The sequence below is a fragment of the Sturnira hondurensis genome, unplaced genomic scaffold (assembly GCF_014824575.4).
Source record: "Sturnira hondurensis isolate 20B ecotype Veracruz unplaced genomic scaffold, ASM1482457v3 Scaffold0012533, whole genome shotgun sequence".
Classification (NCBI taxonomy): domain Eukaryota; kingdom Metazoa; phylum Chordata; class Mammalia; order Chiroptera; family Phyllostomidae; genus Sturnira; species Sturnira hondurensis.
The window spans coordinates 1750162-1767991 of NW_028085164.1; positions in this window are offsets into that span (position 1 = coordinate 1750162).

Consider the following 17830-nt stretch of genomic DNA (forward strand, 5'->3'; position numbering starts at 1 on the left):
GAACAGCACAATCAATTCCCAAACCAACAATTCCCCAGCATTTATGAAAATAAGAGAACAGAGATAGTGACTGACCAGATAGCTACAGGTTGGTGGGGTGTCAGGGACGTGAGTAAGGATGGAGGCAGCCGAGCCAGTGGCAGCCCTTGGCCAACAAGTAAAGACCTCGGAGCCGTGGCTGCTGCAGCGGTCAAGGCCCAGAGGCTTCAGTCTGTGCCCAGTGAAAGGGCCGGCTGCCACAGAGGACTCATCGGGAGCCTGGGACCTGTGAGTAAAGACAAAAGTGGCAGCAGAAGGGCTGGCTGGCTGCCCTTGGCAGAGCCGGCTGCCCTCGGGAGCCAGGCAGCCCAGAGTAAAGTCAAAATCAGCAGTAGCGAGACCAGTAGCCCTCGACTGGCACCTAACGGCCTTGGAGCTGCTGCTGGCACAGCTTTCAGGGCCCAGAGGCTTGGCATCTGCCACAGAGGACTCATTGGGAGCCTGGCACCTGTGAGTAAAGACAAAACCAGAGGACATACAGAGAATCCAGAGACACATGAAAAGATGCTCAATATCGCTTGCTATCAGAGAGATGCAAATTAAAACCACAATGAGAGTCAGAATGGCTATCATAAACAAAGCAATAAACTACAAATGTTGGAGAGGGTGTGGGGAAAAGGGGACTCTGGTTCACTGTTGGTGGGATTACAGACTGGTACAACCATTATGGAAAACAGTATGGAATTTTCTCAGAAAATGAAAATTGGGTCTGCCTTTTGACCCAGCAATTCCACTGCTAGGATTGTATCCTAAGAACCCTAAAACACCAGTCCCAAAGAACATATGCACCCCAATGTTCATAGCAGCACAATTTATAATAGCCAAGAGTTGGAAGCAACCTAGGTGCCCGTCAGTAAATGAATGGGTCAAAAAACTATGGTACATATACACAATGGAATCCTATGCCATAGAAAGAAAGAAGGAGCTCCTACCTTCTGCAACAACATGGATGGAACTGGAAAGCATTATGCTGAGTGAAATAAGCCAGGTGTTGAAGGACAAATACCATATGATCTCACCTTTAACAGGAAGCTAAACAACAAAACAAAAAAGCAAGCAACGTATAACCAAAGACACTGAAATAGAGAACAGGCTGACAGTGACCAGAGGAAAGAGAAGAGGGAATTTCAGGGGAAATAGGGGAGGGATTTAGAGGAACATATATAAAGGATACATGGACAACAATTGAGAAGGGTGGAAATGGGAGGGAGGGGGGAGCATAGGGGATGGGATAGGATGGGAGTAATAGACAGAAAATTGTACTTGAAAAATAATTAAATAATTTTTAAAAAAAGACAAAATGGGCAGTGGCAGGGCTAGCTGCCCTTGGCCAGCCTGTAACGCCTCGGAGCTGCCTCTGCCACCCCATTACCAGTGTAGAGGCTTCCACTGTAGCCAGTGCCACGGAGGACTCATCGGGAGCCGGGCACCCAGTGGAGCACTGGGCTGGCTGCAGCATCCTTGAAAGAGAGCTGGCTGCCTCCCTTCCCATCTAGGCAGAGCTGGGTGGCAGAGACCTGTCTGCCTAGGTTTGCAGGGAGGGTGGCAAGGACAGGGGACCGTGTTCAGTTGCAATCTCTGTGGTCGCCAGCCCACCAGCCCGCCAGCCCGGGAAATTTGAGAAGAGCATTATCTTAATTGGTTGGGTTGGGGATTGGGCTGGGCTGAGAGGCAGGCTTTCTAGAGAAGTTTTTATTGGAAAGTGGACTGAGGTGTTCTTCTGTGAAGGCAGCTTGACTTGCTTCTCACTCAGCCACAGGACTGGGAAGGACCAGTACCAGATCCAGAGGAATCCAGGCAGCCTGTTGGGTGAGCGGGCGCCCTTACCCCAGTCTGGTAGCCTGGCTGGTGCGCGGGTGTGGGCCTGGGCCTACAACAGAGCCCACAGAGGGGTCCTGCTAAAATCAGAAAAATTGGATTGGACAGTTTGAAACCAACAAGGAACGTTTTTTGTTTTTTTTTTTTTACTTTTTTTCAGTAATCATACATATTTTTAAATTTTATTGTTGCTGTAGTTTTCAGTACTTTGCTCCTCTCCTTTCTTTTTCCTGTTTTGGTCTTTCTTCCTTTCATCCCAAACTTATTGCTTTTTCCTCATTTCTCCTGCCCTTTTTTCTTCTGTTTGTTTGTTTGTTGGTTGGTTGGTTCCTTTCTATACCACTGCAAATACTTCACAACACATCTCTTGGGTCTTAGCCCACTTTACAGGTTCCTGAATTCTATTACTGAAGTGATTAACGCTACTTGCTCACATGCTATGCCTATTTACTATTCTTTACTCTCACCTTACCTCAAAATCTGACCACACATAACCTCACTACTTTCTAGATACAACTCACAAGGCTTCCCTCCCCAACAAGATACTTATCTTTGGTCTATGCTTTCTTAAAAGTGGCAAATTGGGTAGAAGATTACAGTTAACACTATATAGAGCCTAAAGATCTTCTATCTCTTCTCTAATGGCTGTGACTGTAAATATCATAAAATACTCTCCTGCTATCATAAACCATTTTGCCTCCCCCTCGAACTGATCACACACACACAAAGAAAGGAGTGGGTGGAAGTGGAGAATATCAAGATACCTGCAGGAGACTGCACCAATGAATTTCACAGGTATTCTACTACAGAAGTCCACACCATAAACCCAGGGAGTGAGAACACATCAATTTAAGAATCTGAGGCTAACAAGAAGAGTCTCATAAGCAATGGGAAGACAAAGAAACAATGCCCAAATGAAAGAAAAGGTGGAAGTCTCAGAAATAATGTTAGATGAAAAAGAGGCAAGTCAGCTATTAGATATTGAATTCAAAGCATTTCTTATCAGGAAATTCAAAGAGCTCACAATGAGCAAGCAGAAACTAGAGGGGAGCTACCAGAAACTAGAGAGGAGCTATAATCAGCTCTCTGCAAACTATATCAACATGAAAAAGGAAATAGAAACTATCAGCAAAGGCCAAGAGAAAAGGAAGAATACAATTTCAGAACTGAAGAACACAGTAGAAGAAATGAAAAGCAGGATCAATGAGGCAGAAGACCGGATCAGTGAGTTGGAGGACAGAGTACAAAGAATCTCCCAGAAAGAGCAAGAAAGGGAAAAGAGGCTCAGAAAGAATGAAGAGGAATCAAGAGAAACGCAAGACAATGTGAAAGGTAATAATATCTGAATAATAGGAATACCAGAAGGAGAAAAAGAAGAACAACAAGGGACAGAAAAACTATTTGAAAGAGTAATGATGGAAAATTTTCCTAATTTGGTGAGAGAAAAAGTTATGCGAATCCAGGAATCACAGAGTCTCATTCAAGAGGAACTCAAAGAGGCCCACTTCAAGACATATCATCATTAAAATGGCAAAATTCCAAGACAAAGAGAGAATCTTAAAGGCAGCAAGGGAGAAAAAGGAAGTAACATACAAGGGAGCCCCAATCAGGTTAGCTACTGACTTCTCAATGGAAACACTCCAAGCAAGAAGAGAATGGCAAGAAATATTTCAAGAAATGAGAACCAGAGGCCTACAACAAAGGCTACTTTACCCGGTAAAGCTCTCAATCAAGATAGAAGGCCAAATAAAGAGCTTCCAAGACAAAAGAATTCTAAAAGAATACGCTTCCACCAAACCAGCTCTACAAGAATTACTAAAAGTGCTGCTTTAAAGAAAGGAAGGAAAAGAGAGAGACGGAGAGGAACACAGGTACAAAAATGGCACTGAATAAATACTTATCAATAATAACCTTAAATGTAAATGGATTAAATGCTCCAATCAAAAGACACAGAATAGCTGAATGGATAAGAAAGCAGGACCCACACATATGCTGCCTACAGGAGACCCACCTCAGGGAAAAAGACCATCACAGAATAAAAATGAAAGGCTGGAAACAAATTTTCCATGCAAATGGTCAAGAAAAAAAAAAGCCGGAGCAGCAATTCTAATTAACGAAATAGATTTCAAAAAAGGCCATAAAGAGAGACCCAGAAGGTCACTTCATAATACTCAAGGAAAGAATCCACCAAGAAGATATTAACATTGTAAATATATATGCATCCAACATATGAGCACACAAATATATAAGAAAAATCCTAGAGGACTTCAAGAAACATATTGACAGCAACACAATTATAGTAGGGGATTTTAACACCCCACTGTCAAAAATGGACAGATCTTCCAAACAAAATATCAACAAAGATATAGCTGCACTAATCAACACTCTAGATGAAATGGACTTGACTGGTATATATATAGAGCCCTTCATCCCCAAAAAGCTAAATACACATTATTTTCAACTGTATATGGAACATTTTCAAAGATAAACCACATGATATGACACAAAACGAGCCTCAAAAAATTCAACAAAATTGAAATCATACCAAGCATTTTCTCTGACCACAAGGGACTGAAATTAGAAACCAACCCCACAGGAAAAAACTCAAAACACCCAAAATCATGGAGACTGAATGGTATGCTATTAAACAACAAATGGGTCAAGATTGAAATTAGGGAAGAAATCAAAAAGTTTCTGGAAACAAATGAAAATGAACTCACAACAACCCACAACTTATGGGACACAGCAAAGGCAGTCCTGAGAGGGAAGTTCATAGCAATACAGGCTTACCTAAAGAAGATAGAAACATTTCAAACAAACAACCTAACTCGACGCCTGCAAGAACTCAAAGAACAACAACAAAGACAGTCCAGAGCAAATAGAAGAAAGGAAATAACCAAGATCAGAGCAGAATTAAATGACAGAGACTAAAAGCTCAATTCTAAGGATCAATGAATCTAAGAGTTGTTTTTTTTAAAAGATAAACAAAATAGACCAAACTTTAAGTAGGGTCATCAAGAAAAGAAGAGAGAGGACACAAATAAACACAATCAGAAATGAAAGAGGAGAAATTACAACTGATACCACAGAAATAGAAGTGATTGTAAGAACTTACTGTGAAGTACTGTATGCGAAGAAATTTGAAAACCTAGGTGAAATGGGCAAATTTCTAGAAAAATATAATCTTCCAAAACTCAATGAAAAAGAAGCAGAAAATCTGAAGAGGTCAATAACAGCAAGTTAAAGTGAAGCAGTAATCAAAAAAACTCCCATCACACAAAAGCCCTGGACCAGGTGCTTTCACAGGAGAATTCTACAAAGTATTTAAGGAAGAAGTAACCCCTATTCTTCACAGACTATTCCAAAAAATCCAAAAGGATGGAAAACTCCCAAACTCTTTTTATGAAGCCAGCATCATCCTAATTCCAAAACCAGCTAGAGACACAAGAAAGAAAGAAAACTTCAGTCCAATATCGCTGATGAACATAGATCTTAAAATCCTCAATAAAATATTGGCAAATTGCATCCAACAATACATCAAAAAGATCATACAACACGACCAAGTGGGATTCATCCCAGGGATGCAAGGATGGTTCAATATCCACAAATCAGTAAATGTAATATATCACATAAACAAAAGCAAAGGCAAAAACCACATGATCATATCAATAGATATGGAAAATGCTTTTGATAAGGTACAACACCCATTTATGATAAAGGTACTCAGAAAAAATGAGAATAGAGAGAGCTTTCCTCAATATAATAAAGGCCATATATGAAAGACCTGGAGCCAACATCATACTCAATGGGCAAAAACTAAAAGCTTTTCCACTAAGATCAGGAACAAGACAAGGTTTCCCACTTTCACCATTTCTATTTAATATAGTATTGGAAGTTTTAATCTCAGCGATTAGGCAATAAAAGGAAATAAAAGGCATTCAAATTGGAAAGGAGGAAACAAAACTGTCATTGTTTGCAGATGACATGATACTGTACATGGAAAATCCTATAGCCTCTACCAAAAAACTACTTGAACTAATAAATGAATTTGGCAAAAGAGTGAGATACAAAGTCAATATCCAGAAATCAAAGGCATTTTTATACTAACAATGAATCAGTGGAAGCAGAAATCAAGAAAAAAATCCCATTTGATATAGCAAAAACAAAAATAAAATATCTGGGAATAAATTTAACCAGGAAGGTAAAAGACCTTTATGCAGAAAACTACACAACACTGAAGAAAGAAATCAAAGAAGACACAAACAAATGGAAACATATACCATGTTCATGGATTGGAAGAATTAATATTATCAAAATGTCCATACTTCCCAAGCAATTTATAGATTCAGTGCAATACCTATTAAAGTACCAATGACATATTTCACAGACATAGAACAAACACTTCAAAAATTTACATGGAATCATACATGACCCCAAATAGCAGCTGGAATGTTGAGAAAGAAGAACAAAGTAGGAGGAATCACAATACCTGATACCAAACTGTATTACAAGGCCACTGTAATCAAACCTGCCTGGAACTGACATAAAAACAGGCACATAGTCCAATGGAACGGAACAGAGAACCCAGAAATAAACCCAAATCTCTATAGTCAATTAATATTCGACAAAGGGGGCAGTAACATCAAATGGGGTAAAGATAGCCTCTTCAACAAATGGTGTTGGGAGAACTGGACAGCTACATGCAAAAAAAATGAAACTCGAGCACCAACTTACACCATACACCAAAATAAATTCAAGGTGGATAAAATACTTAAATATAAGCTGTGACACCATTAAAGTCCTAGAGGAGAACATTGACAGGAAAATATCAGATACTTCACGCAGCAACATTTTTATTGATATGTCCCCTAGAGCAAGGAATATAAAGGAAAGAATAAACAAATGGGATCTCAGCAAAATAAAAAGCTTTTGTGGGGCTAAAGAAAACAGCATTAAAATAAAAAGACAACCAACTGTATGGGAAAACATATTTGCCAATGGTACCTCAGACAATGGTTTAATCTCCAAAATATACAAAGAACTCACACAACTTCACTCTAAGAAGACAACTAACCCAATTTAAAAATGGGGAAAGGACTTGAACAGACTCTTCTCCAAGGAGGACATACAGAGGATCCAGAGACACATGAAGAGATGCTCAATATCGCTTGCTATCAGAGAGATGCAAATTAAAATGGCTTGCTATCAGAGAGATGCAAATTAAAACCACAATGAGATACCACTTTACACCAGTCAGAATGGCTATCATAAACAAAGCAATAAACTATAAATGTTGGAGAGGGTGTGGGGAAAAGGGGACTCTGGTCCACTGTTGGTGGGATTGCAGCCTGTACAACCATTATGGAAAACAGTATGGAATTTTCTCAGAAAATGAAAATTGGGTCTGCCTTTTGACCCAGCAATTCCACTGCTAGGATTGTATCCTAAGAACCCTAAAACACCAGTCCCAAAGAACATATGCACCCCAATGTTCATAGCAGCACAATTTACAATAGGCAAGAGTTGGAAGTAACCTAGGTGCTTGTGAATAAGTGAATGGATCAACAAACTGTGGCACATATACACAATGGAATTCAATGCCATAGAAAGAAAGAAGGAGCTCCTACCTTCTGCAACAACATGGATGGAACTGGAAAGCATTATGCTGAGTGAAATAAGCCAGGTGTTGAAGGACAAATACCATATGATCTCACCTTTAACAGGAAGCTAAACAACAAAACAAACAAGCAAGGAAAATATAACAAAAGACACTGAAATAGAGAACAGGCTGGCAGTGACCAGAGGGATGTGGGGAGGGAATTTCAGGGGAAATAGGGGAGGTAATTGGACGAAACTATTTAAAGAATACATGGATAACAACTGAGAAGGGTGGAAATGGGCCGGAAGGGTGAGCACTAGGGGTGGGATGGGATGGGAGTAATAGAAAACTGTACTTGAAAAATAATTAATAATTTTTAAAAATTAAAAAAAGAACTAACTTATAAGTAAGTAGTCATTATAACTGGAAGAGTAATGAATAGTTGAAGAGGGGGTAAGAAAAAAGAAAATCATAAGAGAATAAAAAGAGAAAGAACTCCCAAGAAAAATCACAGTGGAAGATTTAGAAAAAAGCTTTTTCAGACTTCAACCATCTCCTTACAAAATTTGAAAAATGGACTCCAATACCAAAACATTGTCATAAATAGAGAGGAATGTTCATCTTGTGTTATCTCTTTATAAGCATATTTATGATGAAAATAAATAAACCAAGCAAACCTCCCTGAGCATATTTCTGAAAATAGTAATACCTCCTCAAGAAGAGCCTCAGCCAGGTCCTTCAGAAGGTGTTCCAGGAGATGGGATTTTCATTATAGGAGATGACAGCTCCATGAATGTTATTGACTCTGAAGACCCTTTACTGGGACAAAATGTGGAGCTGGAAGAAAGTTATATTAATGATCCTGACCATGTGTATGGTAGGCTAATGTGTATGCTTGTGTCTTAATTTTTAATTAAAAAAATTCAGAGTAACAAATAAAAAATATAAAAAAGTTAATAGAATAAGGATATAAAAAGAAGGTAGTTTATAAAGCTGGAAATGTATTTGAGTTTTAAGCTAAGTGTTGGTATAAGAGTCAAAAAGTTTTAAAAAATTAAGAAGATCCTAAAGTAAAATATTTATGCTAAGATAAGGTTAATGTGTTTTAAAAGAAAAATATTTCTTATAGTTTCAGTGTAGCTTAAGCATACAGTGTTTATGAAGTTCACAGTAATGTACAGTAATATCTTATGACTTCACATTTACCTACCAATCACTCACTCAAATGGCCTGTACAGGTGTACCATTTTTTTTGTTTTATACCATATGTTTATTGTACTTTTTCTGTGTTTAAATGCATAAATACTTAACTTTGTTTTATAATTGCATATAATATTTAGTACAGTAACATGCTTTATAGGAACAATGGGATATAATATATAGCCTTAGAGTATACCATCTATGTTTGTGTAAGTGCACTCTGTGATGTTTTCACAACAAAATCACCTAGTCATGTATTTCTAAGAATGTATATTCATCATTGAGCAATGGGTGACTATATGTGTCTATCTATATCTATCTCTATATCTCTAAAAGTCAGAAGATACCTAGAGAATGGGTTTTGGAAAACCTCTAGTGGAAAGAGAGATACATATACATAATTCTGAGAAATATTAGGGAATGTGAAGTCTACTGAAAAGAACTAAATGTGAAGTATTTTGAAAAGAGGATACTTAGTATTCTATCTAATATCATAATTGGTTTTATATTGCTTTTGCATGAATCTATATTTTGAGAGAAAATTGATTTTGCTCATTGGTGAAATTAGAAAATTAGCCACAACTTCTCTTATTTAAACATTCTTTCAAAACCCAAAGAAACAGTTTTTAGAAATTATGAGAAGATTTGAGTATATATAGAAATATATAAAGATTTTAACATATACAAGGTCAGTCCAGAAATTATCCAATGAAAAATAAAGACATTTATTGAAGAAGATACAAGAAACATTGTACATAGGACAATGACACTTTAATCCCCTTCAAAGTAGGTGCCTTGGGACCTCACACAGTTCTCCCGATCACAATCAGCTACTCCTCATATTTTCCTGAATCTCATCAATGGTTGGAAATCTCTTCCCTTTTAAAGGTGATTTAGTTTGGGGAAAAGTTAGAAGTCATAGGGTGCCAGATTAGGGCTGTGGTGGGGCTGAGTCATCTAGGTGATTTGACATTTCACCAAAAAACTACACAAGACAAGTTGCAAGAGCAGGCACATTGTAGTAATGAAGCTGCCAATCACTAGTTGCCCATAGATGCTGCCTTTGTCATCTGAATAGTTTCTATGGAAAAATGTTCACACTTAATGCAAAATTTGATAGATTCATTGCTCTACTAACTCATTTTGAGTGTGGCAGTCACATTTTACACAGGCTCACTTAACAGTGTCTACTGCCCCCATTGACTAATACAGTGAAGTCATTATTTGTGCATGTGCATTCCAGTTCACTCTCTTTGGTTGCCAGGTTACATCAATGTTGCATAAACTATTCTCATTATATGAACAATAGTTGGACATTTCCTGGTCTGACTTCTACTGATTTCTGGACACACGCATACAAACATTTACTTTGAGATAAATAGTTAAAAATCCATGCATTTGTAACAGGGTGCATCCAAGGCCCCCTCCCAAAGAGGGATTTGTAATGGGGTCCAGAACTCAGGGTGTCAAGGAAGTATTAAAAATATAGGGTGTTTTCACTCCCACAAGTCTGAACTGGGAGATGGGACAGATGGAGGAGGGCCATTGAGAGTTTTATTTTGCATATTAACAGTTTTTCAAATAACTATAAAATGGTTATTTAATGTATCTATATTTTTTACTGGTTTCATAGATGTGTTAGATGACTGTGGCTAAGCTTTGAGCCAGGGAGATAGGAGTGACTTCAACCCATGAATAACTTAACTGGGAGGCAACTCCCCCTGGTTACAGTGCCTGCATGAGAGCTTGGAGATGATTGGCTCCATGTCACAGGGCCAAACCTGCCTGGACTAACTGGCAGCCCAGGAAGGCTGGAAAAATATGGGAATGCTGGTAGTTGTAGCCAATTGTGGGAGGAGTTGGAAATGGTGATGCAGAGGAAGACCTGTGCTGAGATTTAAACCCAGGCACGGCAGCCATGCAAATTTGAAATATGCAGTTTTGGTGAGGTATGAAACCACACAATTTGGGGGGCTAACCTGAGCATTTTGGGGCTTCCTTAACCACATGGCTTAGGAAGCAGGGAAGCAAGATGTAGCAGAGATTCAGAGCTTTCTCTTAGCAGTTTGGAAGAGTGCAGAAATGATGTTGTGGGAAGTGAAGGGATAAAAAGCCTCTTGCTGGTGGGCAATAAAAGGTGCCACATTGGTTTGGATTAAGAATTGGAGATCTTGGTGGTGACACAGCTAATGGTGTTGGGAACTGCTGGAGGCCTGCCAGCCAAGCATGTAGTACTGGGAAGAACTGGAGGCTACCTGAGCCATAGACTTCTATTTCTTTTCTGGTACCCCTGACTGGGCAATGCAGGGAAGGGAGGAATGTTTGTGTTTGTGGGTGTTTTAAGGGACTTTGGGATTTTCACAAAGACATTAAGTCATTACTCTAAGTCTGTGTAACTTTTGAATATATAGTTGCTTTCCTTTTCACCAAATTCTGGCATTGAGAACCATATTTTCTTGGTGGTGGGCAAGGCCACAGGGGATAAGGGGAGTCCATTTTGTAATAATATCTTTTCCTCTCTATAGGTCCATTCTGTAATAGTTTTTGGTGACCCAGTTGTGACCAAGAATTACCCATGGCAGAGTGAACCCCTCAGGTGTGGGATAGTGAAACTCCAGGATTTTCCCAGTCTCTGAGAATTTCTCTGCCCTTCTCCAGAGGGCATTGGCTGCTTAATCACTTTCATAAAGGTGAAATGGAAATGCAATGAGGAAGGAAGCAGAGAAGTGAAACTGTTTGGTTGAAAATTTGCTTCTGAGTACTATTTTGGAATACTGGAATTAGAATTGTGGAAAACACCTGGGAATATACTCAGTTTTTATATGGTCTCTATTTTCCTTGTAATGAGTTTTTGCATGCTCTGCTGGGACAGTATGAATAGTTCTGAGCTGGTCCCTGAGGGGATCTTGCTGGGTCGAATTCTAGGGGATTGGGAGACTTGCTGCTGTAAATCAATGTCTAACAGTGCCCTGTCTAAACAGATATTGATTTATTATTGTAAGACAGTTTGGCCTACATATGTTTTAAGTGATGATAAAAGATGGCCTGTAAATGGTTCCTTGAGTTACTGCATCATTATGAGAGTGCAACAGTATTGACAATGGTGTGGACACTGGGAGGAACTCCATTATCTTAATGCATTGATTAAATTGCATAATAGCAAATTTCCAGAGACAGAGAATTGTGTGATGGTGCAGAAGAAAAATGTGGTCTCAAAAACCCTCCCTGATAGTAGAATACAGGAGAGGGATAATTAAGAAATCAGCCTCATTAATGCTCTGAACCCAGGGAACAGACCCTTGCATGTGGGCTGTCCCTTCACAGTAGGTGGGGCCTCTATAGCACTGCAGCCCTCATAGGTGGCAGAGGTCTCTGCACCTCTGGCCTACCAGAAGGTTGGGCTGCCACCTCCAGGGTACCTCCCCCTCCACAGGTGTTGGGAGCTGCCTTGGCACCACTCCCTCTGCAGGAGGGAGGAGTCTTTACTATAGTACCACTCCCTCCACAGGCAGTACCACTCCCTCCACAGGCATAACTACAGGCCATGAAGGTGGTAGGGATCACCAGGGTGCCACTTCCTCTGCAGGTGGGGGCCACCATGACAGTACCAGTCCCTCTGTAGGTGGGTGGGGTCTCTAGAGTACCACCTCCCTTGCAGGAGTGAGTAATCTCTACTACGGTACCATTCCCCCACATGTCCATTCTGTAACACATTCATAGCCTGCAACAAAATACTTTCCTATTTGAATTAAATAGTGGTATCTGTGGGCTTCTACTAGATGAGTGTCCATTAGAATTATTAGTTATAATTAGCACATTTATTGACCAGATTAGATGGGGTCCTGCGAATTAGTTGGACAGAAATAATAATCCCTTATCTTCACTGTGCTGATCCCTCCAAAAAAGGCTACTGAAATAAATTTTTAGGAATCTGTAAGGCATGTTCACTGCAACTGCCCCAGTGACAGCAGTCACGGGTCTGCATCCCGTGATTCCTGCCAATGTGATAATGTTATTTACCTTTCTAACTGAAAGTATTCCAAGGAACTCTAGTGAACATTTCACATTTAACACAATGGAGACCAACAAGTAGTCAATGAAACACATAAGTGATTTCCTATGTAATGCAAGTTTGCAAAATGTCCTCAAGTTTAACAGCCAATAGCAGTTTTCTCCTTTTCTATGCTTCTAATTAGGAGAATCTTTCTCTCATCCAGTTGTGGGTTAAAGAAATAGATCCTAAACCAAAATTTAAACCTACTTTAGATAATAAGGGGACTTCTTAACTTAAATTATTATACGTTTCAGAATATGAATGGGACTACATAATACAAATCAACTTGATAATATAATGGGAGTAAAATTTAAGGTCTTTCACTGATTTATGAAGTTTACAATTTTATAAATGATTTTCTAATTAATTTTAATAATTATTTTACATCCTAACCTCAAAGTTATATTATAATTAATTAATTAATTCTAATTTTAGCTATTATTTTTGAATAATAAACATGAGTGGGAAAATTTTAAAAATAGTTCTAAAAACACTATAAAATGGTACAATCACTTGAAAATAAAATGTGGTGATACTTATTAAAATTAAAATGACTGCAGTTTTAAGAATATGCTCTAACTAAACTGGTGACAGTACTTAGAATATCAGAATATGTGAGTATATTTTAAATTCATTTTGCCAGCAAAAAAATACCTAGCATTAATCTAAGTATTGATACAAAGTGAGTACTATACTACTATGTAACATATAATTACTCAAGTAATAAATTATATTGGCATATGTGTTAATATGTAGGGATGTGTGTTTTAATAATTCTATAACGTACTAAAATTTTGGAAACAGTTCATGACTAAGTGGAGAAGAGGTCATTTTGTTTTCTACTCTATAATCTACTCTTGCTTTTGTTTGACTTTTTTCCTACCAGGAGACTATATTTCTTTTATAACGATGAAACAAAATTTAAATGAAAACACATAAAGAGAGTGGACTGTCTTAAATTTATTTATGCAAAAGGTGAGGAAAACAAAGAAAAAACAAATGATATAATTAAAGAATAGCAGCACTTGTAAGGAAATCAAAATTTTAAACAATATGACTTGGTAAATTTTTACATTGCTAATATATATAACACTTAATGATAAAGGTACTGCCTTGCAAATGCTAAAAAAATGTTTTTTTTCTTGTCAAAATATTTAGTGTCTACGATTTATCAGTGAACCAAGTAAATCATGGCTTCTTCAAGCGCAAGGATCGAAACCTATTACCATTAGTGACCATCAGGTGCAGCCTATCCTTTCTGTCCCATTGCCTGAATTTCAATGATCTCCCAAGTGTGCCCATGCAATTTAACAGAAAGATCAATATACCACAGCAGTTAGCGGGCAGCTCTCTTGAAGTGCTTCACAAAACATGCTACATTTCTCTACCGAGTAAATGTCAAAACATTCCAACAGCTACAATTCTTGGGAGAAATCATTCTTCTGAAACATTATTGACATACTTTAACCCACGTTTCCCGCTGCTCGCAGGCTTCTGACCAGCCAGTCAATTCTGATTTGGCAAGAGCCACATGGACGTGTGTCCCCTGTTGACTAGCTCAGGTGGCATGGAAGATATCAGAGTTTGGTAGGTAGGCCTTAGGTTCAAAAGTCAGTAGTCTAACACTGACCCAAGGCCAAGGTCATGGCAACCTATCTACAGAGATTTGGCTTCATCTTTAATATCAATCAATACTACCCCAGAGCTTGTCTTTCTAAGAATAAATGACTGTCAGATCTGAAGGCTTCTAGGTTTCTCACTGCAAACCAAAATCTTAAAAATTGCTTAAGAGGAAGGTGGAGCAAATTGTATTTTTCACTTCACAGATACACTGGTTTCAAACCTTACAGTAATTTTCAAGTATATGTGTATGTAGAGATTTTCAAATGTATGCATATGTAGAAATATGTGTACATATGTGACACACATGAGAGTGAGAATTACATTTATTTTCTTTTCAATGGTCTATTTTTGATTGGTTCCCATTACAAGTCACATTGTGACACTGGTTTAATTCTCATACAGTGTTGTCAATATGCACGAGAAGTTCTTAGCAGTTGTTGAAGTTTCAATCAGTAATGAACATTTTCTTTGATGTTCATTTTGTTTTTCTTCATTTTTGTCCTTTTAAATAACCTTTTCCCCTAATCTTTCTATGACTTAATATTTTATTTTAAAAATCAAAAACCTTTTGGGTAGCACTGGGAGAAATAATCCAACATATTTGCAAGCAGAAAATCATTGTTAGCCTAAGCTTTATTTTGATGTTTACAAAAACAAGGGACCATTTTGTCAGAATGATGTTCTCATTCATTCTAGATCCATGAGCAAATGGACCTCAGGACTCACTCGATCAGTGCTATTGGCTACTTGTCCACTCTGAACATAAAAATGCAGGTGGACAACAATAAAAATAGTTATTAAGAATGAGAAAAGAGTTGACTGGATTCTCAACATTTTTGGAAACCTAACTTATTATTAGGTAACTAAATTAAACATAATTTCTAAATAGAGCAGGTTAGTTTTACTAAATTAGAAAGTTATACATAGCAAGTACACTGAATTACATGTTGCATTAGGCTTCTCACACAGCTCTGCCTGGGAAGTTTATTGTATCTACACTCAATATGTATCTAGTGAAGACAAATTAATAAGAAAGAAAGGTATCTACCAAAAAATGAAATGTTCTTATTAGATTCTTCAAGATCGAAGTTATGCAGTGGAGTACATATATTTATACAAACAAGGTTATTAAAACATTTAGTTAATGGTAATAAGACATTAGGATTCTTAGCCTTGATTTTTTTTCAGTAAGAATCAGCAATAAGTCTCAGCAATAAAATTTCCTTTGACTCTACTCAAAATTACAGTCTCTTCTAAGAAAACAAGTGTCTTTTAATATTATCCGTCATTAACAGACCTTTATAATTACAAATGAATACTTTCATAGTTATTTTTATCATCCCTTTCTTAAGCATTATCTAACACATGGATTTAATATGAAAATGGAAAAAACACATAATGTTTCAGATGTAAGTTTAACAGTAAGATATGGCAACTAGATAGGAAAAAAATCAGCATCACTCGGTCTTTCTCCAAGCACACACAATTAATAATGTTATTCATAAATATTATACACATATATTTTATATTATGATAATCCATCACTGAAATAATATGCAAGAATTGCAAAGAGCCACAAAACAACGACATGAGGTGATATTATACATATAGTATCCAGGATAGAATTCATCACGCAGTCTTACACATACACACAAATGAGTTTTCTTGACTCAGATAATGAGTTCAAGGATTTAAATATTCTAATATCATGTAGTCAAAAATAAATAAATAAACTATCTCTAATTGAAAGAGTAACTATCAACATCATTTTGATAAATTGCAGGTGTTATTCTACAACTTGAAAGGAAGTTAAATTTAGCACGTTTAGATGAAGATTCTTATAACTGACATAATAATATTTACACGTTTTTGCATTCTATAGTTTTAAGTATTTTGATAAAATGTTGGTTTTATTCTCCATGCTATACAAAATACACCTTAATTATGTTAGGTTTCTTATGAATACTTACAAACTACCTTCCAAAATCTGAAGTGATTTTTTGAATATTTGTTATATTTCTTTTAAAATATATTTTATTGATTATGCTATTATGAGTTGTTGCACTTTTCTCCCCTTTATTCACCTCTGCCCTGCACCCCCTCTCCCACCAGCAGCATCCCCCTGTCAGTTCATGTCCATGAGTCATACATATAAGTTCTTTAACTTCTACATTTCCTATACCGTTCTTAACCTCCCCCTATTTTCTACTTACCATTTATGCTGCTTATTCCCTGTACCTTTTACCCCATTCCCCATCTCCCCTTTCCTGCTGATAACCCTCAATGTGATCTTCATTTGTGTGATTCTGTTCCTGTTCTAGTTGTTTCCTTAGTTTGTTTTTGGTTTTGGTTTATTTAGATACAGTTGTTGATAGTTGTGGGTTTGTTGTCACTTTACTGTTTATATTTCTGATATTCTTCTTTTTCATTGATGAGTCCCTTTAACATTTCAAATAATAAGAGATTGGTGATGATGAACTCCTTTAACTTGACTTTATCTGGGAAGCACTTTATCTGCCCTTCCACTGTAAATAATAGCTTTGCTGGATAGAGTAATTTTGGATATAGATCCTTGGCCTTTCATGACTTTGAATAGTTCTTTCTAGTTCCCTTTTGCCTGCAAGGTTTCTTTTGACAAATCAGCAGCTAGTCTTACGGGAACTCCTTTGTAGCTAACTGTCTCCTTTCCTCTCACTGCTTTTAAGATTCTTCCTTTACCTTTAATCTTGGGTAATGTAATTATGTTGTGCCTGGATGAATGCTTCCTGAGGTCCAACTTCTTTGGGACTCTCTAAGCTTCCTGGATTTCCTAGAAGTCTATTTCCCTTACTAGACTAGGAAAGTTTCCCTTCATTATTTGTTCAAATAAGTTTTCAATTTCTTGGTCTTCCCCTTCTCTTTCTAGCACGCCTGTGATTCAGATGTTAGAACATTTAAAGTTGTCCTGAAGGTTCCTAAGCCTTTCCTCATTTTTTTGAATTCTTGTTTCTTCATTCTGTTCTGGTTAGATGTCTCTTTCTTCCTTCTCCTCCAAACCATTGATTTGAGCCCCAGTTCCTTTCCTTCACTTTTGGTTCATTTTATTTCACTCTGCACAGCTTTCACTTTTTCCCTCTAATGTTTGACTGTACTCAACCATTTCTGTGAGCATCCTGATTACCAGTATTTTGAACTGTGAAGCTAATAGTTTGCCTATCTCCTCATTGCTTAGTTGTATTTTTCTGAATCTTTGATCTGTTCTTTCATTTGGGCCATTTTTTTTTTCTGTCTCAGTGCACCTGTTACATATGAAGAGGCAAAGCCTTATGTATTCACCAGGGAGAGACAATCCACATCACTGCATTGTGGTACAGTTTGTGAGGGAGGGATCTGAGAAGGAACAGTGAGGCAGTCTCAGCTTTTTTTCTGGCTTCTAGTCTGCTCTGCTGCTACCCACAAGCAAATTGGGCCCTCCTGGTACTGATTACTGGGAGGGTGGTTTTTTGGATGTTATATGA